Source organism: Falco cherrug, chromosome 3 (genome assembly GCF_023634085.1).
Source record: "Falco cherrug isolate bFalChe1 chromosome 3, bFalChe1.pri, whole genome shotgun sequence".
In the NCBI taxonomy this organism is placed as follows: Eukaryota; Metazoa; Chordata; class Aves; order Falconiformes; family Falconidae; genus Falco; species Falco cherrug.
In genome coordinates this window covers 105,753,087-105,778,219 of record NC_073699.1, presented here as the reverse complement: position 1 = coordinate 105,778,219, position 25,133 = coordinate 105,753,087, and the positions used below count along the sequence as shown (strand labels likewise).

Below are 25,133 nucleotides of genomic sequence, written 5' to 3'. Positions count from 1 at the left end.
TGTTAATTGGCCTCCCCATACAAAACCACAGAAGTAACACAACTCATTGTACTGCTTTGCAGCCACAAGTCAATCAACCATTCTATTGCCAACACAAACAATATTTTACACCATAATTTTAACTTTAGAAAGGAAAAGAGTCCTACAGCCTCTAGGACATTCAGTATACACAAATACTAACCATGCCTCTCTGAATGAGGTAGCTGAAGGTTTTTTTAAATTAAGTACGTGAATTTGATCAGGACTGGACACCCACAGCAAAACAATTTACAAGCCTACAGAATGAGTCTCATGTTTGGCAGCATTTTCTCTTTGGATTATGGAAAAAAGATAATGTCATGCACAAACTGGAGCCTAGAGTAAAAAGTATTATGCCTGAGATGCCAGAAGAGTTCTGAGAACACAGACATTTTAATTAAAACAAGTATTTCACACCAGAGTTCTACATTTGAAACAAATCTCAAATCACTGTCAACTTGGATCTCAAGTGCCACAATACATGTAAGATAAACACATCAAGATTCACTAAGGGAATTCTTCCTCTTGTTGCTTTTAAAAAAGAATGCAAACAATTCATGAACACTAAGCACTAGAAGACTTGCCTCCCACTCCTGGAAGCAAGCATTCTTTAATTCATCATTATGTCCACATTTTCAGTATCTTTCTTGCCTGAAGTATTCTGGAGCATTGTTTGAGCAAGGTAATTTTTTCAGGTACATGGAAAAAGATGACAGTAAAAAGAAACATTGCCTAAATTTCAGGTAGTTTTATAATCCACTTGGCAGATCAGAGTCTGAAACTATACCACACTCATTCTGCTACCAAAGGCTTTTTAATTTTTATGTGACCTCAAATCAGTCATGATAAAACAGTGATACCAGAAAAGTCAAAATGTAGTCTCACAAACGACAGATTTGTAAAGGCCTGAACTCTCACTTACCAGCTCCTTCAGAGGTATGCACTAGAACACTGCATCTTCCTCAGCTCACACAGAACGCTTGTGGTATGCGGTTTACTGCTGATTTCTCATTAACACTGCAACTGTTTCACAATAAACCTGCATGGTAGAAGAGCAGATATGGGTTGTGCTTAGGACAATCTTGTATAAACAAGGCTGAAGGAGGACTTGTTTTTCCAGCTTTCTTAACATACACCCATGAAGAGAACTGCGATCCCCACCCTTACATCAAAATGATTATGTAATAGGCCAGCAACCAACAATTAAAAAAACACACCTTCTGCTCAAGACAATTAAGGTATCTACTTTAAGCTAGGCTTTGCTTTAAAAGCAGTTACATACCTGGAATGTGCCTAGAGCACACACTAATTCACACTAACTGAATTTACTGTCGCTCAGTCAACAAAAACTTGGCAGTAACACATTCTGCTGTTGCAACAGCCGTTGCAGCCTTGAAAAACTGTGAGCAGAAATGAATACTAGTGTGATTTGGTTGCCAGTAGTGTAGCCTACACTACAGGGAAAGATGCTTCGGAACCTGAACATATGCATGGCCTGTTTAGGGTCTGGGGGTTTCACCAAACAGTGCAACAAAAATGTGCGTACAGGGGTACGTATTTGCTCAAAGTTTCCCCAGGAAAAGAAAAACCCAACGAACAACAAAAAGCCATGGAACACCCACAACCCTAAAAAGTCTCACATTGCCAAAAAAAGGGTAGTAAACCGAGTTAACTAGGAAAAAAGTATCCAAAGTTTTACTGGGCCATGGGAACGAGACGATTGGTTTCCAAACGCCTCTCGAAAATACCACACTCCAACGCAAACCGTCTCAGGAAGGCAGGAGCCTTCAGCAAACCCGGGCACAGAAGAGCGCGGGGCGACTCTCCCCCGCTTCTCCCTACACGGCCACGGCCGCCGCCGCCCCCTCGCCCGCCGCCCGGCCCACCGCGAGCCCGGGGGAGGCTTTCACCCCGGGGATGCGCCCACCCCGCCGCACCGCTCGCTAAAGTCCTTCCAACCGGCGCTGCCCACCCCCAGGACGCCGCCGCCGGGGGCCGGCCCCAGCCCGCCAGGACACCGGAGCGGAGGGAGGCCCTGGGCCGCGGCCAGCACAGCGCTGCCCTCCCGGCGGCACTGGCGGGGCCCGCTACCGCCTGCGGCCGCACCGCCCTCCCCGCCTCGCCTCACCTGCCCGGCGGCGCCTCCCACGCCCCGAACAATGGGGCAACGCCCGGAGGCTCGCCACCCGCCCGGGGACTCGCTGCCCTCCTTCCCTCCCGCCTCCCTGCACGCCGCCGCCGCCGCCCGGGCCTGCCTGACCACCAGCCTCCACCGCCTCCTTACCTGAGGAAGCAACCTCCGGCAGCACCGGCGGCAGGTTCCCTTTCGTACCCCCCGCCCTCAGGCGGCGCCCTGCCCGCTCCTTCCCACGGCGCCCTGGGAGCTGTAGTTCCCGCTGCTGGCCGACGCGCAGGTTCTCCGAGCGGGGCCGTTCGCTCAGAACTACAATTCCCAGCAGGCCTCGCGCAGCGCCCTACCTGTGCCCGCCTCCCCGCAGGTAACCCCCCTCCCCCCGCCCGCCCTCGGCGCCTCTCCCCCGCGCGGTGCCGCCTGGGAAAGGGAGTCCCGCGCCCGCAGCCAGGCCGAGGGCGGGCGGGGGCCGGCACTGCCACTCCCAGCGTGCCTAGCGCGGCCGCCGCCATTTTAGGCGTTGCTGGGCGACGGAGACGCCCCAGGAGGGACGGCGAAGCGCAGGCAGTCAGGCAGGGGGCTAAGGCCTTTTCACCCGTCCCTCGAGTCTTCCGCCAAGTGGGTGGTATCACGATCAAAGTGTTACAGATCTGCTGATAAGTTAGAATTAATTGACTTTATTTGATTTTATAAAATCATTTGGAATAAGAAATATATTTTAATGCAACTTGTAGTTGCACAGCAAAAGCTGCTATGAAATCCTCTGTACAGCCCTGTAGCAAGGCCAAAAGAATAGGTCAGAACCACCTAGTAGGAATGATTAGAACTTTGATAATAGACTTAAGATTCAAGATGATTGAAGATAATTAGATACAGTATTTACAGGTAAACTGGGGAGAGGATTTCTTTGTAGTTGACTAGTCTTCCGTATGTAGTAAGTGTATTGAAATGTCAGAATATAGAATTAGTGGGAACTGGGGAGAGTTGACTGGAACAACTTGTAGTTACCTGCCAAGAAACCGTGAACTTCAGTAAAAGGTAATTCGGCAGGTGGAGATCGCGACCACCGACTCATATACCACTTACCCAAATCGTACCCCAGACCCATTTCTGGACCTTTCTAACCTTTACTGCGCAGAATCAGCTATGGGAGGAGAGTATGTTAATGATTTTTGGGAAATACTATGATTATGCATGAATACTTAATGAATATGCATGAATAAGGTCTATATATGGTGTATGATTTTGAAACTTGGTGTGCGTTGATCGTGAGAGGACTCACTCACGCACCCGGCCATCAATAAAGAAGCGTCTGCTTATCTACATCACATTGGTGTCGATAAGTTCTTCATTCCGAGATTTCAGTAACAAAAGGATTAAATATTTCATTAAAGAGGCATCAGGATAGGGGACACAAGGAGGCTATGGCGCGTCTGAAATCCCCCCAGGCCTTTACTTCTTACACAGTCCCTTTGGTACCACCTGACAGGGGCCTCCTGACAAGCAGCAGGCTTCCAGAGACAGAAATGAAGCCTTGAGAAATGCAGCTCAATGCTCGTGTCCAACTGGTGACACCGCCACGGGGCTGCACACCCCGCACCCCGGTAGCAGCAGGTTAACAGCCACTGCTGAAATGTGGCAGAAAGGGCAGGATCTCTTAGCAAAACTAGGACTTGAAATGGGAGCCACGATAAAAGCTGCACTTCTGATCTGAAATCTACACCTTCGGTGCGACAGGAGTTACATAGCTCTTGAAGAGGAGAAATAAAATCTCCGCCAAGTTTGAGATGGCAGTACATTTTGCCACAAGTTTAAAATACGACGATTACGACAATGTCAAACATCATTTGGGGAAAGGTATAAACTCTATAGAATGCTTTTTTAAAAAAAGAAAATATTTTGACATATTTAAATTCTTTGAAAGTTGCTCTCTCTTGGACCACATACAAAAATATTTTTCCAGTAACGAAGAAAATAACTACTTGAGTGTAATAACTGAATATTTATATAACTGTGCAGAAGAAAACTAAACACAGCTCTCTACAAATTCCCTAATCTGGATACCTTAGAACTGCAATGTATTGTGATTTTTTTTTACCCCAAAGTAGGTGCAATGTTTCAGAGCAGACCCTAGAATCTCAAAGAAAGACTTAAGTGCACTACTTATTCTCAAGACTGAAGAAGTCGGCAGGAAAAAGCCTTCAATGAACTTTTGATACAGCAGTCTTAGAGTTTCTCCCACAAAGTGTGGGTATGCTAGAATTCAGCACACTTTGCTAGAGATGAAAGTGGGTGGACAGACTTGTTTGCTTTGTGCTCTGTGTCTAGCAGGCAATCATACAGCAAATGCAGCTTCTGATAAATATACAGAGTAGCAAAAGTGCTGAAACTGCATGTTTCAATTACGGCTAGAGAACCTTGAGATGCACAATTCATCCATTAGCAGAACATTTTAAACAATTCTCACATACCTTTGGATTCAGTAAGTTTACTGGATGCAAACATACACACAAAATTATGCTATGACAAAGTATTTTGACTTAAAAGCACTACTTCATCTCAGTATCAAATTCATCCTTACCTCTTCAAAGATTAAGCCTTCTGCCTTTTATTCTGTTCACTAGCTATACAACTTTTCAATGACTTCATAGCCAGGAAAAACATTTCTTGCCTTCTTTTCTTAGCTGTGTATTGTAGTTGGCATTACTTTGTAAATGTGTCACTTGAAATTTGTTCTGCAGCTTTTTAAGTTTTTTGTGATCCATTCCCACCCCAGCTTTCTATTGGCATTTCACAAAATAGGACACTTGGCTGAATACGTAGTGTGACAGTGTGATTGGAATTTTTCTTGCCTAACAGATACAGTGCATGTAAGAGGCTGTGATTTAAATCCTATAAATAGTTTAGTAGTTGACACCTAAACTTATTACATTTTTCCATAACCAGTTACACTATAAAACTCAGTATATTTCTTTCTCTAAACATGTCTGTGCAGGAAAAGATATGCTACTTTCAAGTTTATGGGTGGAGGAAGGAAAGGTAGAAATGGTGAGTTTTGAATTTAGGGTCAACATCCATCTTAATTTATAAGGCAGAAAAAAGTTCTGCCACATGGGCGGATATAACCAGGTTTTTTGGAGGTTTTGGTTTTTTGAGGTGGTTTTGGTTTTTTTTCCCCCTCATAATTCAGGGCACTGCTGTAAAATAAAATTGCTGGAAAAGAATTGTAGATGCTGGCAAAACAAATGAATACACTAAATATCTGTCTTTCTGGCTGGTCCCATAGTTATTGCCACTGCAGTACTAAAACTAAAGTACAGCCCTTCAAAACTAGGTTACTGCTCATGAACCACATATTTTACCAGAACAAAAGAGTGAGTAAATCAATGGGCCGTACGGTTCAAATAGCTTTTTGCTATGACCTTTCCAGTCTGAGGGTGGGGGGAAAGTGGGAGATTATGGAAAGTTCCATTGTGTGGAAAAATACAAGCTACTATGACAATTCACTACAATCAGATACATGATTAATAAAATCTTTTCAAAATGTGTCTACTATACCTCAATAGTGCTTTTAAAATAATTCCATGTTGAGTTTTTCCATTCAGCTCTGTTTATTAAGGTTCGCTCACACAACATGTCCAGACATCTCTTCAAAGTGATGTTGGCAGACTTAACTTTGCAGCGGTTTTAACTGTTGCATATGTTTTGAGTGCCTGGCAGAAAAGGTGTCAAACTTAACATTATTTTAGTAGACAGAAAATTACAAATTGCTTCAAAATAAACAAAACAACTATGATTGCATGTTACTTAAGGGAGAGATCTAATTATCAACTCTGTTGTCAGGCTGTGAGAAACAAAAAACCCCACTCTCTTAGATCATATTATCCATTTTCTCTGTAGGGTATTTCCAGTATATCTGTGTAATACGTAGGCATCTCCAGAAACTGATATAGCTGGGAGGAAACCACACTGCTTCTGCTGTGTTTAGGAGGTACCTCAGCATCCTGCATGTTTAAGTCTAGCCTTGCTTTTGCAGCAATTATATTAGTTAGATTTCTGTACTCGGCTTCCTGAGTTGTCTCTTTCTGCGTGCAACTGTCACTGAAGTGTTCTATCATTTTGACTTCCTGATTTGTGGCTTTTAACAATTGGTTGAGGCAGTTACCAAGATTTCCCCTAAGAGACAAAGCAAAACCACTCTCACTTTGCATGTTACATAGCAGCTCTGAAACAAAACAAAAAAAAAAATACAGTACACAGTTATTCAGGCGGTGATTTTCTTCAGAGAGATTTCTGTTCTATGCAACAGCTGCTGTTAGGAAAGATGTTCTGTAAAGTTGCTAAAGGCACGCTAGCAGGTAGCCTGATTCCTTTCATCCACAGCACAGACAATGACCAACTGCTTTCTGATACCGCTGTCTGAAAGGACGCTTTGATAGATTTGGGGAATGGGGTAGAAAGCTGGATGCCTCTGAGCCTGCTTTATTCCTTATCTCTTTGACCAATGACATTTTCCAGTGAATACCACATCCTTAAGGAAAAAGCTTAGAATATTGACTTATGTGGAGCATAACACCATCTGTACCAAATGCTGACAAGTTTTCCCAGATCTGACCTACTATACTTCTAGTAAATTAAAGCATCAGTTCTTACATGTACTTGCTCGCATTCAACCTGCCCCAAATTAGTTGTGATCTTTAATCTTCTACTCTGAAACTCTACCTGTTGGGCTGCTTGCCCTGACAGTGTCCCCAAATTGCATCACCTCAAATATCCAGGATTTCTTGTCACTGAGCAAGCGCTGCTGATTTCATATTGACAGTTTCAAAGGTCTGCTTTTGATCAAAGCAGGATTAGGAAGGCTTAAGACTTTTCTCTTTCAAATCAGCTTTAAATGATAAAAGTCTGTTGGTAGATTTGCATTAATATTAAGGAAAAGCTTGAAAGCTTTTTTTTTTTTTTTAAGAAGCATATAAAGTTATTTGTAATAGGGCTCAAACACCACATACCAGATGGTATATGATACTCCCTTTCACAAATACACTTGCTCATCCTGTACTTTTCCTGGAAGAGTACCTGGCTGACACACAGCGAGGCAGCCAAGCAGAAAGTTATTGCTCTTGAGCAGATATGACCTACATCCTACATAACAGATTAGTCAAAACATTAGTTGCCTTGTCAAGAGAATGACTGCTAGCATTGGCATAATTTTATGGTCTACTAATCCACTGGCAATATTTCTGTTAACTGGGGAAATACCTTGAAATATTCCTGACACACAGAGCAACCATTCAGCAGAACTACCTTACAGTGTGATCACATAGACTGGGGCAGTTTAACAATCGTAATTTTGAGCTTACGTAACTGTCAACTGAGAAATATGAAGAGGATTCCCTGATTTCTCATTGTTTGATTTATGGGAATTAAAGACTACTTTGATAAACACCTTTCAGCCAAGCCAAAAGATATTTCAAATGTTAGCTGTTTGAGCTAAAGCATACGGGTCTATCTACTGCCATGTATGATGCTCCTGTCAAGCAGAAGCCCTTTACTTGAGATTTCCTGCTCCCAATACACTCTTTACTTCTTTCATTTGCTCACTTTTTTGGGGAAGGGGGCAATTCCAGACCAGTTTTCACAGACAATTTGAGACTAACATAGCACCGTCAAGGTAACTTGCTCTACTATTATTATTATTAAGCTGCAATTTTTAATACTACCACGATGAACACGCACATCACTCGACTTACCAGCTATATTTTATTTAGAAGTTTCTTTTAAACAGCCTTTTCCCTTAAAGCAGTGCCCTAGAAACGAAAAATGAAATCACAACTGCTTTTTATGGTAAATCCTGAATGTTTAAGAGTAGAAGACAAATGAAAAGCAGTCACAGACATGGTGCATACAGGAGATGTTCCCAGAGTTGAAAACAAAACAACAGATGGGCATAATAGCTGTCCAGGTTACGCAGGGTATAAGATAAGCAAGTTACGGGCTACATGTAGTCTGATAATGAGCAAAAGGCATTCAAAACCAACAAGAAATTATTCTTATGTCCAAGGTTCCTATAATTTATGACAGAAGAATTCAAGTTCTTTTTTTTCCCCCAAGCTAGAACCACCCTGTATTACCTTCCTGCCTGTTAATTTCACAGTGCAAACATAGAAGTACCATTCCATTTAAAATATTTTGTGAGTCTGTGTTTAATATATACCAGCTGAATTTCAAGTTTTATCCTGAGAAATACAGCTAGAAAGAACTGAAGATAAAAGCAAGTAAGAACAAAAAGCAGTTCAAGAAAATCTGAAGTATTAATAAGAATATTGCATCGAAACTGAAGTTGTTCCTGTTCAACAAACAACAAACCCAAAACCAAAACAAAACTTCAAACCATGAAGGTCAGGAGCATACAATATTGTCCCCACTGATGGTAAACCTTCTTTCTGATCAAAGTATGGAAACCGATGCTCTGTAACTGTGTTTACTGTAAAAAATGTATTGCTACACTCTCACTGGTAATCTACTGCTGTGCTTGTGGTTTTACCGACACCAGTGGAAAGCTAGGAGTTATTGTAAGCGTAACGCTTATCAGATAGCCAAATGGCTTTGCCTGTAACATTATACTACTAATTGTAGTATACAATTAAAGAACAGAAGCTTGAAAACTTGTTTTGTACAGTGTTCTTCAACCTTTTCTGATTTTATATTTTTTAATTTTTTTTTTTAATTTTTAACAGAGGTGTAGAGTCCTTTATGAAAAATTCCTGTACAGGAGGAAATGCCTTTGTTTTTCTTAGCTAAATACCGATATATAAATCCCTTAAAAGTAACCTACATATTCTCAGATGTCTGCAAACCACAGATTAGGAACCACAGGCACAGCAAGTTTATTCTGCAAGGGGCTGTCATTATTATGGCTTGCTGTTTTGTGTGGTTTATTTTTTCCCCCCCTTTAATCTGTTGCTATTTTGCACATATATGAGCACTAGCAACCTCCTCAATTCTAGATCTATCCTACTGCTTTGGAGCCCATGTATATTTAAATTTGGCATTTCTAAGTGAACTACTCATTTGCATCAGGTGTTTTGTCATTAGGCAACAGTTGCAGGTTGACAACAGAGTTGTGGCATGCAAATTAAAAACCTTTTAGGCTTCATCTGGAAGTTAGACATGCTGGAAATTGCTCATCACCTTTATCTTGCCTTTGCCCTATACCTGCAGCATGCTAGTAGGACCCAAGAGCTGCTGTCTCACACCGGTGATGCTGTTCCACACCGTGAGCCCCATTCTGGCCGAGCGCAGCTATCACGCTGTGAAGTACTGCCCAGCGTATGACCCTGCCAACAAGAACCAGGCTGGGAGGAACCTGAATGTCATTACACCATGACCTGGACCATTATTTCTTAGCTTTGTCTACATTTATGATAGAACCTGAGATGTTAGCATGTATTTCTAGTAATTTTATAAAAAGCCTTCTCCCACATTGCGATACAATGACCCTATGTGCTCCTTGACCTTATAAATGCTGTTACACAAATTTGACACTGTATAAATGACAACTGCAGCTTGTAAATGCATAAAACCTCCTAAAAGTTGGTAAGCACTTTTGTATTTTCTTTGGTAAGGAACTATAATTTCTGCTTAGAAATCTAAGACCATAAATATTATGTAGTTTAATCAGTCTAAACACCTATATGTAACCAGAGGACCATAGCTTCCAAAGCAAATTGTCCCATTCTAAATATTAAAGACCGTGTTTACCTGGAAAAAAAGTATTGAAAATAATTATCCAGGTACAAAAATAGTCTACAGAACTAAGCAATTTGTATAGATTAATATAATACTGATTGAAAAATCAGTAGATTCCACTGTATTTAAACAAATTCCCCCTACAACTCAAACTATCTGCTGATTTGGGACATGAGAAGCATCTAGTTTTCCACTTAAACTATTTCTGTGTGGACATGGAAGCAATTCATGGCTATTTATGATGTCTGTTAGTTAAGCTTTTCTAGTACAAGAAGTTGTACTCTGCAAATTGTACAAGCAATATTATAGATTTGGGGTTTTTTCCTCTCTGTTGGTGTTCATTCTTTGTTATAAAAAACCCCAGTGTCCTCATATGCAAATATTTGTAAAGCAGGCAAAGGTAGGAGGTGGAAAAACATAAATATTCATCATTCTTAATGAAACATTTTTTTCTGCATGTTTAATTGAAGGTAAATTTATCAAATACGATAATTATATGAATTACAGCTAGTAAGGTTTAAATCTGGTTAGATTTCCATGGCTTTGCAAAAATTATCAATACCTTTCTCACAGGGGGAAGGGGAGGGAGGGAGAAAAGCCAGTCTTGAGGCTTTTGTTGCCAGTACAAAGATTAAATACAAGCTATATAAATATACGTGAAAGTGTATTAAAGTTGTAATACTGTCAGTAATATACAGCTTTAATTACTATCACATTGAAAAGAGATTTTCAGTGATATATTGACTTCCATTTAAGTTTTATTAAAAAGTAAATTGTATTCTGCTTTGCTAGAATTTTTCATGTGGCTTGATAAGCACAAAAATCAATGTCAGTGAAAGTATATATTTTAGCAGTCTGAAGAGATCAGTGTATTGCACAGGTGTCGCAGAATGTAATATGTCCTGGCACGCATCACGTGCTATAAAATTAACTGGAATATATGAATGAATGAGAAGTACCTGGGCAAGTTGAGCAGCAGTGGATCTTACCAAGTCGAGGGCAGGAGCAATCAGAAGAACTGCTACTGGTTTTAAAAATAGTGTCATGAATTCTGCATCCCCTGGATTTTTTGAGTTTCTGGTGGTGGTTGGTTTGTTGGTTTTGGGTTTTTTTTGTTTGTTTGTTTGTTTTCTTTTCTTGGTGGCTGATTAATTTACTGGAGAACTGCTATATGGAGTAGCACTGTTTTAAAAAATAAACTATGGTCTTAAAAGGGAAGACCTGCATTTAAAATTTCACTAGCTATTATCAATACAAGACTACGGATGAGCCTTTGGAACAGAGGCTATAGAAAGCTAGGGAGATTACTCTTGTCTCATGACCTTTCCAAAATGCCTTGCTCGGTTTAGAAGCCTAGCCATGCAAGAAAGTTTCCACAAGAAAAGTAGCTCTACAGCCCTAAGGGCCTCTTTTTCAGTAGTCTGAGTCTGGTAGAGGAACACTGCATCTATTTGTCTCCCTCCATGTGGTCCAGCCAACTTCCACTTGCCACGTAACAGGATAAACTGGGCATCTGCTTTTTTTGTTGTTGTTGTTTTGTTTTTTAATACAAACTCTGTAGCTCCATGCCGTTCTACAATGCAGTCACAACATGGCATTCACAACTTGCATTTGAATCTAAAGCATGCAAAAGCGTTGTTAAATACAATCATTGCACAGAGTGCGCTACCAAAGTCACTGCTCCGCAGGAAGTTTGGGCTATAAGGACATTTGGGCTATTGGAGAATATAACTATTAAATAAGACAGATACACCTCTGCCATGGGTCTTTTTATCTCCCCAGCATTTACTTAGAGCAATGATACAGTAGATAGCAACTTATTTTTTATACATATAAAATATATATTGTTTTATATATATATATATCCTTGCATATGTGTCTATATGTGTGGGTGCAGATGTAAAAACAGGAAAGATCACAGTCCTTTCAATATGTAAGGTATATGGTCACATATACAGAAGCAACTCATTTTTCCTTTTGCACCACAGAAAGGAGTCTTGAGCATCCCAGGCACATCTGAGCAGTTATCGGAGAGGCACAACTTCAAAAGCTGTGAAGAAAATCTGCTCTACTCTCCTGAAGAACTTCCTTATCTGTACTGATGCAAACTCCTGCATTTTTTCGCTGCCTTTTTCATGGTCACAATTCAAGGCATTCCTCCTTTATCAGCACCTCTTTCACATCTGTGCTCTGTTCATGGAAGACTCGGTTGCTGAGTCACAGAAAAATCAGTTCACAATTCAATACTTACACATTTTCCAGGGTGAGCAGAAAGAGGACTAGAGCATCCTGGAGAGAACAAGGTTAGCTTTAGGATTTCTTAAAAGGACGTGAGAGAATAGTCAAGCAAAGAATAAATCAAGAAACAGTAAAACCTCAGTTCCCTCAGTCCTGCGGAGCATTCAGAGATGGACTGTTTCTGAAAAAAATTACAGGACAGGAAGCAACAAGGAAACAGATTTGCGCAACAGGATTTCCTGCCAGGAGGCTTCTGTCTCAGCCACTGAAACTGGGCAATTTGATGGCTCTCCCACTTACAGGTTATGAGGTTTCTGCCATTTATTGAGCTGCCCCTGGGGGCTTACGTTTTCCATTCCTGAGCAAGCCGTTGATGCTTTGTAAATACCTTTCTCATACCCAGGAAATTCACAACATACTTCAAAAGGCATGAGTGTAGCTGCAGAAAGAAGGAGTCTGGCAACTTTTTTTATTGCTTTTATGAAAGTAAGTAATTCCCATAGTTTCTGAGAATAGCAGCACATGACACCCAGCCTCAGATTCATATCTCTGGATCTCTCCATTAAAGCTCAGGGCAATTTTGTCTCAGCTATTCTCACAGCTGAAAGCTTAACAGAATTTGTCTAGAAAAAGCTATTGCCTCCTACAAAACCTCACTTTTGCATTCCCAGACTGGCACAAATTCAGCTTTCAGCTGTCCTCTTGAATAACAGGAAAAATCCATTGCTAGCTTTAAAACATATTTTGATTTAAATCAGTTCAGCTTATGGCAAGAGAGGCTTATAGAAAATAACCTGTTCACTAAGTTTAGCTACCCAATACACATACTAGAAAGGAAATTCTCTTTGAAGAGTCACTGGTGACAACCTTATGCTATCTTCCATAAGACTGCTGAGTGACATAGCTTCCATAAAATAGAATTCACCACCAGCTTCCATCCTATAGCTCACAGCCTGTCAGAGAAGACATTAATGGACATCAGAATTGTAATTACAACTCACTTTCTTCAAATTAATCTTCCAACACTTGATTAGCGCTATCCTCTCTTCAGCTCATGAAAGAGAACCGCCGCCCCCCCCCCCGCCAAGAAGAAAAAAATCCTCCCTAGCATTGGGCTTGCCTATCTATACTCCTCCAGTCCTCCCAAATTAACACCTACTCAATGGGCACACCTGCGGGAGCTTGCAAATCAGATCTCTCACCTGGAATATTTTTAACTTTATGCTTGCCTTATATTAAGCAAAAGATAAAATGATTTCTCTCTTTTCCCCCCTTCTTTTTTGTTTAACAGCTATTAAATCTCTCATTCCATATCTCCAGTTTTCTGGGTCCAGAAGCATGTCATCTCCACATGCAGCAGTATTTAATTACTACTTTGTCCACAGTAAATACGAATAAGTAAAATAAACAAAATGTTGTATGAGTAACTGAATGTTGATAAAGATTCTACAAGGAAAAGTAAATAACTAGACCCAGGGAAAAGCATAAACATGAATATGTCAATCAGTATAATGCAATAAAAAATTAAGGCATTCATCTGCCGGTTCATGGAAATGCATGTTTAACCCTTCAGAGAATAAAACTGAATGCTCACCCTAGTGTAACTTTTAGCATTTTGTCTGAAGATCTGAGGATGGGATGAGTGATGGGGAAGATATGTTCTAATCATGGCTCTGACAAGCTCTTTGGTGCCCAAGGCCATAGCTCCACAGGGGCTCCACGGGGTCTGGTGGGCACTGGTACCAGGTAGAGGTTCTGCCAGCTGCCTGTTCCTGTCCTACACGGTGCACCAATACAGCCATCAGGAGTGCTGGGAACCCAGATCCCTAAACCAGCCTGCTTCTCCTTCCCCATCACCTGGGGGCACGGGAGAGATGAGGCAGTGTGTGTCTATCCAGAGCTGGAAAGCCAGCACGTAATGGACATCCTTGCGGACACGGGACATGAGCAGAGGAATGAGCAGTTTTCCAGACACCCACTTACAGCTGTAAAATCCATACTGTACTATACTAGAATATCGCACTTGTGATCTGCTGCTTGCTGGAGGCTACCGCGCTCAGAATGACATCTTTAGGGCTGTAGTAGTTTAAAACTGCCTCAGCACACAGTCAACAGCGTAGGTTTAAAAAGCTCTCTTACAGCCAGCCACGTCTTGTCATAAACAAAAAAGCAGAATGAAGAGAGTTGTATTTTTGTTTCCTGGGGGTGGGTGCTTTGGGGTGGTGAGCATGAGATCAAAATCTCTGATAAAGTTCTCCATACAAAAAGGAATGTCCTACACACAAGATGCTTGGATCCCGTCGTGTTTGAGCTCACAGCTTATGCATTGCACAGCTTCTCTTTTCTCTTTCACTGTAAATACTGCAGGGACAAGCCAAGGCTTTCTGTGGGTCTTATAGCTCACCACAGTTACAAAAATAAAAACTGCTGCGCGCTCCTCTTGTTGCTAATAATAAGACTAAGTAGGATGTTCCCTGTTTTAAAGAAAGACCATGGAGATGGCCTGTCTTCTATAAATGCTTCATCTATCTTTTTCTGAAGTGACACCATTTGTAAGTGGTGCAGCACCATCTATCCCACTGATCAGGCAACAAGATACTATTTTCATGATATTACAGACTGTTTCCAGGACTATAATTCTCCCATCAACTCAGCACTGTGATTGCACTGCACTTGAAACATGAAAGGAGTAGGTATTGGTGGGTAAGACAGGCAGCTGTTTGTCATTCGAACTATTTCAAGAACATTTAAAGTAAGTATGAATGATGCACAAAATGAAAAGTATATAGCTAAAACTTGTTACAATGTATTTTGTTGTAGAATTCTTGCTTTTAGAAAATAGCAAAAAAGCAAGAAATGGAAAGACAAATCTTCCTTATGTTTGAGAAACTGAAGCCCCAAGATTCCCAAGCCCTTCAGAGATGCCAGACCTGTGAGTATTTAACTTTCCTTCTGTAAAGAGAGTGCCATGAAGTTAATAGGAACAGTCATTGATATAGCAGTTTGCATTTGGGTGATCATTTGAAATATGAGGTTTAATCGAAGTTGCAACTCAAAAAGTTGCCATCTAATGTTATCCCAATCATTTTCAGGACAAGGAAGAGAAAGAACAGCAACAGGTTCTAGAGCTTTTTAAAATTTTGTGTCTCCTTACCTATGTGAAGAGGTACCCAATGGACTGAACAGTGCTCATAAAGCAGTCATTCAGTCTGGCCAGTGTGTCCATCACAGGACGAGTCCTGGAGGCATGAACCAACCCCTTTAGCACTGGAGCCACACTTTCAAGTGTTACACATGACATGGAGGACTGAGACATTTGTTATACCACAGATCTGAAGACACACAGAACCAATGAATTGTAGTGCATCTCACAAATCTGCGAAGCAGTAGGCATGTCTTTATTTGTTTTCTTCTCCATTTTTGTCACCACTGTCATGGTTCACTGAGATCTTCCTAGGTTTTTTCCTCATCTCTGTTTCCCTGATGTCAGTTTTGATCAAAGGCCCTTTTATAACACAGAGACCTGTCACCTCCTGACACCTGCATCGTAACCAATATTTTTTTTAAGCCTAACAGGCTGTTCACAGGTCAGGAGGCACAAGATGTGGAAAAGAAAGGCACTCAGGGGACCCAGAGAAGCTTAATACTCTTCAAAAAAATCATATCATATTGATCATTAGCAAGAATGGCAAGAAGGATTAGAGAAACTTAATTATTTATTCCATGTTGATCGTACAAACATTTAAGATTGCACTTTGGAAAAGCAAATCGGTACACAGTTTAGCTGTACATATCATATCCCTTGCTAAAATACTGACTGTCTGCATTAGGTACGTTAAAAATACATCAAAGTCCCTGCAGAGGAGCTCTTCTCTCACTTGATGTTCTGATCAGTGAGGACTATTTACTTGAGGACTAACTAAATCCAGCTGTTGACCTTTCAGGGGGATGTTGCTTGGGTGATACTGTACCTGGGCGAAGGTCCAGACAAAGGGATGGGCAGCCTGCAACACAAATTTGCAATTATGGGAAGGCTGGAGGCCAGTCCTTTCCTGCCATAAGTTCAATCACTATATCTGTTCAGATATTTTTCTTTCACAAAAGGTCCACAGCTAAGCCAGAGAGCCTAAATATCTTCACTAATGTATTTCGCGGAGATGGAGTAGTGATAGGAGGAAACTCTAAGGCATGCAGGTCATGTAGCATCTTGAGGCATGTAAATCCATATGACATCCTTGAAAACTGAATTTAGAATCAGGTCTTGGGGGGGCTGCTACCTCAGATCCACAATCTAGAACTTAGTCTTTCATCCTGCTAACTAGATGGAGGATTTCTATGGAGAATATGCAGCAATTATATTTCAGCTTCAAAAGATTTCCTTCTTCTGTTGGAGTTTTTTACTCAGGATGAGTGGCAAGGCACAATGCTGAATTTTTGAGAGCCAAAGGTCTGTTCCTGGGAGCTGCTGAGCATCCTCATTTCCCACTGAACTCACTGTAAGTAGTTGTTGTTTAGCATAAGGTTAGGCTTGAAGGAAGTGAGCGTAAACCAACCCACAAACATTTGTATTTTATATGTAAACTAGATTTAGTATCTGTATTAACAGATGGAAAATGGATTGCACTGTGAATACAAATATTGTAATGTTCCTCTGTGTTTTATCACATGCATAAAGGATTCTGCCTTTCATTATTTGCAGAGGGCCAAATCCCACAGCCCTCTTCCAAGTTCTTCCTTCTGCCATGCTGGGACAGACAGCCCGTGGCTGGACAGAGTTCCTGCCCAGTAATTGCGCTGGAATATTGTTGTTACACTGGAACTGAAAGGCGCCAGTGCTCTGTGCTGTGCAAAGTGCTGCACAAAGGATACAGGGCATATCATTTAGAGCATGCAGTGTGTAAAGACCATGGCAGGATGATGTAAACAGAATGAGAGCAGCATTTACCTGTGCAACTGTACACATGCGTGCCTACGTGCACTGAAGGCAGGAGAGCTGCCCCGGGAGACGCCAAGGCTGCTTGAGTGCCAGGCTGCTTATTCCTCTGGACCTTGGATCCTCAGTGACTGTGAGCACACTGGGGAACTCCAGAGTGGCCCAGTGTAAAACCCGCTTGTATCCACTGAGGATCTGGTGAGTTATCCCCTAGTTTTGTTCTCTCTAGTCGCAAACTTACGATATGGCAGCTTTTGTGACTCTGCGGGTCCCTAGAGTGAACACCAAGTGACTTGGAGCTCGAGGCGAGAGCTGCGAAGGCCTTCAGTGTCCTACTTTGCTAAAATGGCATAATAAATATGTATATGGAAAACAGTAGAAATATATTAAAAGGACATCACTCAAGATTGCTCTTTCCCTTTGAATCATTAACTGAAATGATGTCTCTTGCTGGAACGCCGAGTATAAGAGTGTCTCTCCAGCTCAGATCTGCATGTCTGAAAGTGTTTGGGGACAGAACCAGACCCAGGGATGAAGTTATAAATTAAAATTTTATGAAGACACAAAGAACATCCTTTTGTTCTTTTTATATCTCCATATAAGGGTAATGGTGATAAATTATCTGATGCACTAGAAGGACATTTTACCCTTGCACCAATACTGACTGCTTTTCACTTTGCTTTATCTTGCTGGAACTCAGTTTACATGTCTGCATCTACTAATGTATTTACAAATCCGTATGAGGGTATGTTTTGCATTCTTGTCCTGCCACATTCTTTAAGACTGAAGTATAAATTGGTCTCTTCAGCATGAACAACTCACGAAGATATTTTTCTTACTGTATTTCTAGCCAGTCTCACATCAGGGATATTATCCTGTACTCCCTTAAGCAGTTGAATGATTAACTGTGTATGTTAGTAACACAAATGAATATCCAACTGCAGATATAATTACAAGAACTAGACTTATTATGCACTGGCCATAACTGAAGTATCACACTTGCAAAAACATTCAACCACTGTCTGGAGGAGTTCAATACTTCTCTATCAATACTTCTGAAACTCAAGGAATGCAAAGCAAATATAGACATCATATATGAAGCAGGGATATAAAATGATCAGAGTTTAAAAAGCACAGCTACAATGCCATGCCCTAAGTTTAACCATCACATCCATCATTTCTATGTTGCGTAGGTAGAGGGCAAAGAAGGACCGATTTCTCCCTAAGGGCTTTAGAGGAAGGGGCAGGGGGTGCGGGGTGGGGCAGGAAGGTAAGAAGCATTTGCCCACTGCAGAGTTTTAGGACTATGATACGGCTCAAGGATAATTAGGCTTCTGGGATGGGAAAGGGAAGGAGACAGTAGGTGGAGTCCTGTGCTTGCTCAGTGCGGGAGCACTACAGTGCTGCTGGGACCAAGGTGTGGTGGTGACCTTCCCGCAGCTGGAAGTTACAGAGGTACCACCTCCACCAGTCTGTTTGCTTTGCTGAGCTTCATGGAAAAGTGTCTTTATTGATTTCTCAGTCATACATAGGTACTGTGGGGGTTATATCTGTGGGGATAAGAGAAGGAAGACTGCTGAGTCATCCTTGAGGGTAGGGAGAATATGAAAAAGAGAACTTAGGGTCACGCTTGTCCTGCGAGAGTGCTAAGAACGTGTGTCAATCATCTGATCCTTCTCAAGTTGGTGGACTCCTGCTGGGTGAAGAAAGCAAAAGGGATCAACTCAGAACATACTATTTATAACCTGAAAAGATTAGGATTAGTAGAGAGCTCTCGGGGTATGAGCATTTACCACAGATGTCACAGAGAACCCTCTCCCTCATCACCACCAGATCTTTTTTGTAGTGATCTGATGGGGAGCCATGGGCTGGAATTCAGGTCTGGTGTCAGAAAACGTCCCTGGTCAGGTGCATTAGCATCCCAACACCCCCTTCCTGCCTGGATGTGCTCTGATGAGTGCAAACAACCCACACTGTGGGCTGAGGCATCTATTCTGCTGCTAGGATGCTGTACGGACACAAGTTGAGCTGAACCCTGTTCACTCGTGGAAGGGGAGACTGTTGCCAGCAGAGGCCAGGTGCCTTGTGACAGAAGGAGAAGTCACTGGAGAGGAGAAGCAAGATGTGCCTGCAGACATTCACTCCTCAGCTCTGACATCACAGGCCATTTCCCAAGTTCATCATGTCACCACACCGGGCCGGGAAATGAGTAACACTGCCGGAACATGACCTCTGCGGGACAATCATCAGAGCAATTATCAATGTGTTGGTGAGAGCATGTTAACGTTGCCCTTCACCTTGCTTCTATTGCCATCTCCTCTAGTCCTGCTGATAGTCTCCCTCATCAGCAACATGCTATGACTGCAGCTGCCCCTGGAAAACTTATTCTAGGGCTGGCAACAACAACAGCTGCCTTACTGGCCCACGGGAAGAGCATCCCCCTTGTGTTTTGGGCGAGTAATTACTTTGGTTCCCACGCACCACGCATGCAGTACACCTCAGCTCCAGCTGCACGTGGGCCACATACAGCAGCGAAGGAGCTGGCACTGCGGTTCTTGGGAACATCTATCGACCCTTTAACAAGGACCATTCCTTTTACAGGTCACATTGTGGGTGTTACCTTGACTGAAAGAACTGCCACACTCACGGAATACTTCCAAGGACCTTAATTCTGGTTTGATTTTCTCTTCCTTTGAGCTACTGTTCATGATTGTTGATGTCAAACTTTCCTTGCAAGCCACTTGTCACAGCACTCTCCAAACTATCAAGCTGCAACAAGGTCTTTTACCACCTCATCCAGCACACTCTTCATAAAGTCCCTCTGCTGCCTTGTCTCACCTCATCCAGGACCCACTCTCTTCTCTCTGCTTCTTCCTCGGCTGCTCCCCCTTCATTGGCTCTCAACCACTTAACTTAACCAGCCACACCTGCACCTTATCTACATCGGCCAACCCACCGCCCCTGAAGCCAACCCACAGTTGTATATTACCAATGCTAATTAACCCAGCTTCATTCCACTACACTTCCCCTTTTTTTTTCTTTTTTTATGTTTTTAACAATCATTACAACCTTTTTACAAATAAATTTTTCATACAGTCCTCTACAACTCCTCTACAGCCACTGTAGAAGCAGCATGGACATTTGGAAAGCCAACAGTCTCCTGGGCATGATATCATGGATCACCAATGATTTGTAGACCATGGTTTGGCCATTGCTCCAACTCACTTACTCCTTCAGAAACAATGGACTAGAAAAAACGACCTGACCTTATGTCTGGGGAATGGATGCTATTCTTGCTATTTGAGACTCTACCCGTGAGTGGCTGACTCACACAGCCTCGAGCCACTGAACAGTAATAGTCACGAGTTATATAGTATCAGCAAAATTGCTATGTTGCACCTGTACCTTGTAATGATTATCTAATCGTGGTGCTCCCTGGTGACTACAGGAAGCGAAGAACAGTGCAGTTAGGTGCCAGGTAGACCCAGTGTTTGAATGAAATTAAACTACAGAGGCACACGATTCCAGAAACACGGTTTACTAGTCAGTAAAGGTGGGCATCACTTAAGAGGACAGGAGTCACCGGAGGGGCACAGCCAGTGGCTTTATATAATAGAAGCATTTTTTCTCAAAATCTATATTAAGCTACCTTAGTGGACATTTGTTGGTAATGCACAACTCTGACGGTGTTTCCCACTCCACCACCTGTTTAAAGTCTTATCCCTCTGCTCTGGCAAGTGACTCGGCCGCTGCAAGGGGCACGGCTTGTCCAGGCATTGCCACTTGCACAGAGGTCACAACAGCATTTCTCAGTGTTGACTGGGCTTCCCATGTGCCACAAAACCTCCCCAGCTGTAAAATGAGATAATATCCTCGATAGTTACTGGAAGGCTCAGTTCACTATGTCTGTGAAGTGTCTTGAGATTGTCTGATAGAAACAGCTAGAGAAGGATAAAATATAATTACATTAAAAGTATCCCACGGTGAGTTCCCGTCTAGCTTATCTGATGACTCACCAAGGCTCTTTCCTGACAGTACATAATGCGTACTTTGGAATTTAAATAGCCCAGTCTAGCTGTAGGTGCAAACTGCAACACTGCCCCAATGATAAGCCTTCCCTGGTTAGGCAGCCAGCTGCACGTGAAGCCAGACAAATAAGAGAGCTCCACGAGTTAGGGAAACATCACTTAATGGTGCTGTTTACCACCCTGGAGCATTAATTGTATAGAGCATCAGGCCTCCTGACTCTGAGGAACGCTGTAGAACCAATAAGTGCTACTAGCTGGAGGCCAAAGAATTGTTTGCCAGGAAAACTCAGGCAGCAGTGGGTCTCACCACTTCTTCTGCACCCGATGAGCAGGCAACAGCGCAAGGTGGAGAGCTCAGCTACTGAGCGGGACCTGTGCCACCAGTCACAGGCGCTGGGTGTGGGGGTGTGTGTGCTGTATATTTTCACTGGTTTTCAGTAGTTTGGGAGCAGGCACATGAATGTGTCAGCTAACAGAAAACATAGTCTAAGTTGTATCCTCCTGCTGTAAGCGTTTAACCCTGCAGAGACTTCTGTTCCCTGTTGCACAAGCGTGTTTGGCTTAGACAGGCTTGTTCTCACCCAGTTAAAACCAGCACATCTGTCCTAAGCCATAGCTGTATTTTTCCCTTGAAAGTAAGGCGCAGCTCCATGAACCTACTAGACACGTCTTTTGTAGGCAGGAGTAACACTACCTGCACTGGAGTTTTGTCCTGAAAGGGCTGAGTCCAAAGCAGTTTGGCTCTTGACACTTGTGTTCTTCTGTAGCAACGTCTCCCTTGGGTTTCTCCAGCACAAAAGGCCTTCTAAATCCCCTCCAGGCTTTATAAATAGCTTTAGGATATAGCTCAACAAAGCAGAGCAGTAAACAATATCCAAAACATGAACAAAAAGGTATCACCACTAGATGTTCTAAGTGGTACCTAATAACGAGAAACTCACTAGCCTTGGGTGAAGGGAAAAAGAAATCAGAAAAAGTTTGTTGCTCTTTGCTTGGTCATTTCCGATTTTGATTTTTTCTTTCCACCCATCTTTATTTGGTGGCTTTAGCTTATCTACTGAGATTAATTACAGTGAGAATGAAAAGACTTATATACTTGGGCAGTAGAGGTAAAGACAAGCTGACGAAAGAGCCTAAAGCTATCACCAGCAGTCTGTTTTTATTACTTCGCGATATACTTTGCTTCGCTTCACAATAAGGAGCCTGGCTTGCAAGTTTTTAAATGGTCATGTCCTCAACCAGTTGGTAGTTGCTGTTAGAAATAATCCTCCTGAAAAGAATACATACCCTTTAGAAGACCTCACCACTTCACCCACAGTCCCGGATGAGATGGCAACGGTTACTGATGCTGGTAAAATATGGTGAGGTGATGGTGGGAGGGTCTGACAACTGAAAGCTTCGATACAGGTGGGATCCTACATCAGGTCGCTGGCTGGAGCCACTGTGACCAGCCCTATGTACCAGGCAACACCCACCCCTCCCAGGTTCCCATCTAAACACACAATCCAGACAAAGACTATGACCAAAAAACCAAAGACTTAAAATTCCTTTTCTGAACTTCTATTTCATTCACCTAATTAATTATTTATATAGGAAATGAGCCACAGAAGTCATTAATGGAAATTATTTTGCTCAAGGTCACAGTGCTTATACCAGAGAAATATATATCCTACATCTCATCCCGGTGTTCCAGTCACATCATCTTCATTCCTGCGTGGTTTAGCAAAAATCAGTTTAGAACAAGTAGTTTCTGCACACAGAGAATACCTCTGAGAAGCACCCGAGGTGTGCATGCGTAACACAAGTTCAAGGAAGTAACAGTATTAATAAAGTAACTGCTTCCATTTAGCACCACTGTTCCTTTAAGCACAAACATGAAGCATGTGCTCCCACAAGTGATTGCTCCCAGCCCTCTGGGATCCACCCACGACCAGCTGCAGCCTCCAACATGCTCAGTCTATTCCTCTGAGCAGAAGATAAAAATAACTGCAAGCCTCCCACTCACTTTTGGAAGCCAAGCCCTGCTCGTCATCCCAGCAGGGCGCTGGGTCTCCGCAGGCTGGGTCCTTGGGTACGCAGTGTATCCCCGCAGGGGGAGGAGCATGTGGCGTGTGTGGGGTGCTGGCGTGTGTGGGCTGCTGGCATGTGTGGGGTGCTGGCGTGTGTGGGGCAGCCCAGTTTGCCCCAGGTGCTCAGCTTCTGGGCTGGGCTCATCCCGTTCCCTGCAGCAGTCACGTTGAGGCTGGTGGCACCTCGCAGAGGCTGACACCCCGCAGCGCCGCAGCCTGCTCGCTGCAGGCAGCAATCCTGGCCTTAGCGGTGGGTAAAGGGCTTCAGATGCGCCTCTGTCCTTCAGAGCATGACCACAGAGTCAGCATTGCTCCGCTGACTACCAGGGAAAGGGTCTCAGCAAGACCCAAGCCAAGGACTTTTGTTCCTCAGTGTGTTACCGAATGTAACGTACCCCAGCAAGTTACTGAAAGGCTGTTAATTTTGAGCCCAGTTCACCAAAGTGCTTATGCAAGTGACTAAGCGAGCAAGACTTTTAAAAATCTGATTTACATCCATTCATCAGACATCCTGCTTTGTCAGCTGTAGACAGGGTTTGCTCCTGGCCTCACTCACCCCAAACAGCGACATAAATAGTTGGGGGAGCACAGTGGGCTGGTACCCCACTCAGCCCAGTGCGTGCGTTGCTGTCCCTGTGGTACACGCATGCTCCGCTGAAGGAGCTCTACCATCGAGATGCAGAGCTGGGAAAGTTTTAGTCTTGACCTGCTTTCTCCACTGAGGCATTTGTCTTCTAGTCACCCATGGAGCTCATCATGAGTCCACTGGAGGAGCAATGCTCTAGCCCAGATCCTTCTAACTGTGGAAGGATCAGGTAACCCTACTTTTAATCCTAAAACTGATTTAAAATGTTGGCAATTTCCACATGCTTCTTTTATTCTTAACAGCCTCCTTTTGGATTTCAGCTCACTAGAACTGAGCAGTGTGAGCTGAACTAGAAGAACATGGAAGCCAAAGCATCTGACTGCCACTGAAGTCTATGGGATTTAGACACTTCTCTGTCCCAAAAGATGGATACAGTTCCATATGTTTTTAGAGTGAAGTTTCTCAACCACTTTTTAGGAAAGGCCTTCCTGACACCACCCAGAAAAAAATCCACAGACCATGTTGTTGTTTCTTTGAGGAACCGAACAAAGAAAAGCAGTACTTGCAATAAAAAAAGAACGAGACTAAACCTTGAATGTTTGCCTGTTACTTCCCGCACCACCACGTAAACACACTTATTTCCTTATCTGCGTGTGAGTGTAAATTTGTTGCTTCTTTTTTCCGGATCATGGACTGATGTCCTTTGAACCACAAAAGGTTTGCAGGTCAAATAATATTTCTCTATGGCAATTATTACAGAAAGCTGCAAAGAATGAAATTCCTTCTCTGTGACAAGCCATACAGTATTATTTTAAACAATTGTATAGGAGCTTGAAGCAGACATACGATCATATAGAGTGGTTTGGTTAACTTTGTTTTGAAAAGTCTTTTTTGCTTTTTTTGCACTGCTTTCAGGCTTTCAAACTTATACCAGATTTTTCTGTTGCAACAGGGTTTTTTTTCTCAACCAGTCGCAAGAAATTTGACTGTCAGAATCTTGTTTCTGCTGTTAATCTAAGGCACTTTCAAATTATTTGCCCTTCAGGAAGAAACAAGAGAATCTGCCTTTTTAGGTGCCCTGAAATTTTCTTCCAGAAGATTTGCTGCCCCATGAAAACATGGCCAGTACATCTGACCCAGCCGGACCAGATTATGAAGGGCGATTAAAAAAACTCTCAAAGGTCATCGAAAAACTGTAAGAATTGGTCAGAAAGCAGGTGGCCTTCCCCAGTCCAGCGAAGATGAAGGAACAAGCATTTCTTACATCGCTTCCCTCGGGCAGGCTCCGGGTGTCCCGCAGCGCTGCCCCTTATCAGGAGCATTCCTGCCTGCTGTTTGTCACAAACCGGCCGGAGCGGGAGCGCGCAGCCCAGGCAGTGAT

At 42.8% G+C, this 25,133-nt stretch overlaps 1 protein-coding gene and 1 long non-coding RNA gene across 11 annotated transcripts in view; one reads left to right on the top strand and one right to left on the bottom strand.

Annotated features, from left to right (window-relative positions):
- Window positions 1-12,305, bottom strand: part of C3H1orf159 (chromosome 3 C1orf159 homolog) — a 28,948-nt gene extending 16,643 nt beyond the window's left edge. For 2 of the 10 annotated variants that reach the window (XM_055704112.1, XM_055704108.1), the window contains exons 1-2: window positions 2,303-2,414; window positions 941-1,057 (exon numbers count right to left, since the gene is read on the bottom strand). The gene's annotated coding sequence lies outside the window, so the exon portion shown is untranslated. Of the gene's footprint in view, window positions 1-940; window positions 1,914-2,302; window positions 2,415-4,730; window positions 5,652-5,707; window positions 7,124-7,899; window positions 7,957-12,149 lie in introns of those variants that run through there. The other 8 variants (XM_055704111.1, XM_055704113.1, XM_055704106.1 and 5 more) reach the window with 7 other exon arrangements.
- Window positions 12,306-23,034: 10,729 nt separating this feature from the next.
- On the top strand, window positions 23,035-24,508 carry LOC114015473 (uncharacterized). The gene is made up of 3 exons (XR_003559410.2): window positions 23,035-23,168; window positions 23,905-23,981; window positions 24,073-24,508. It is a non-coding gene; the product is annotated as an uncharacterized LOC114015473 (long non-coding RNA).
- The last annotated feature ends 625 nt before the right edge of the window (window positions 24,509-25,133 follow it).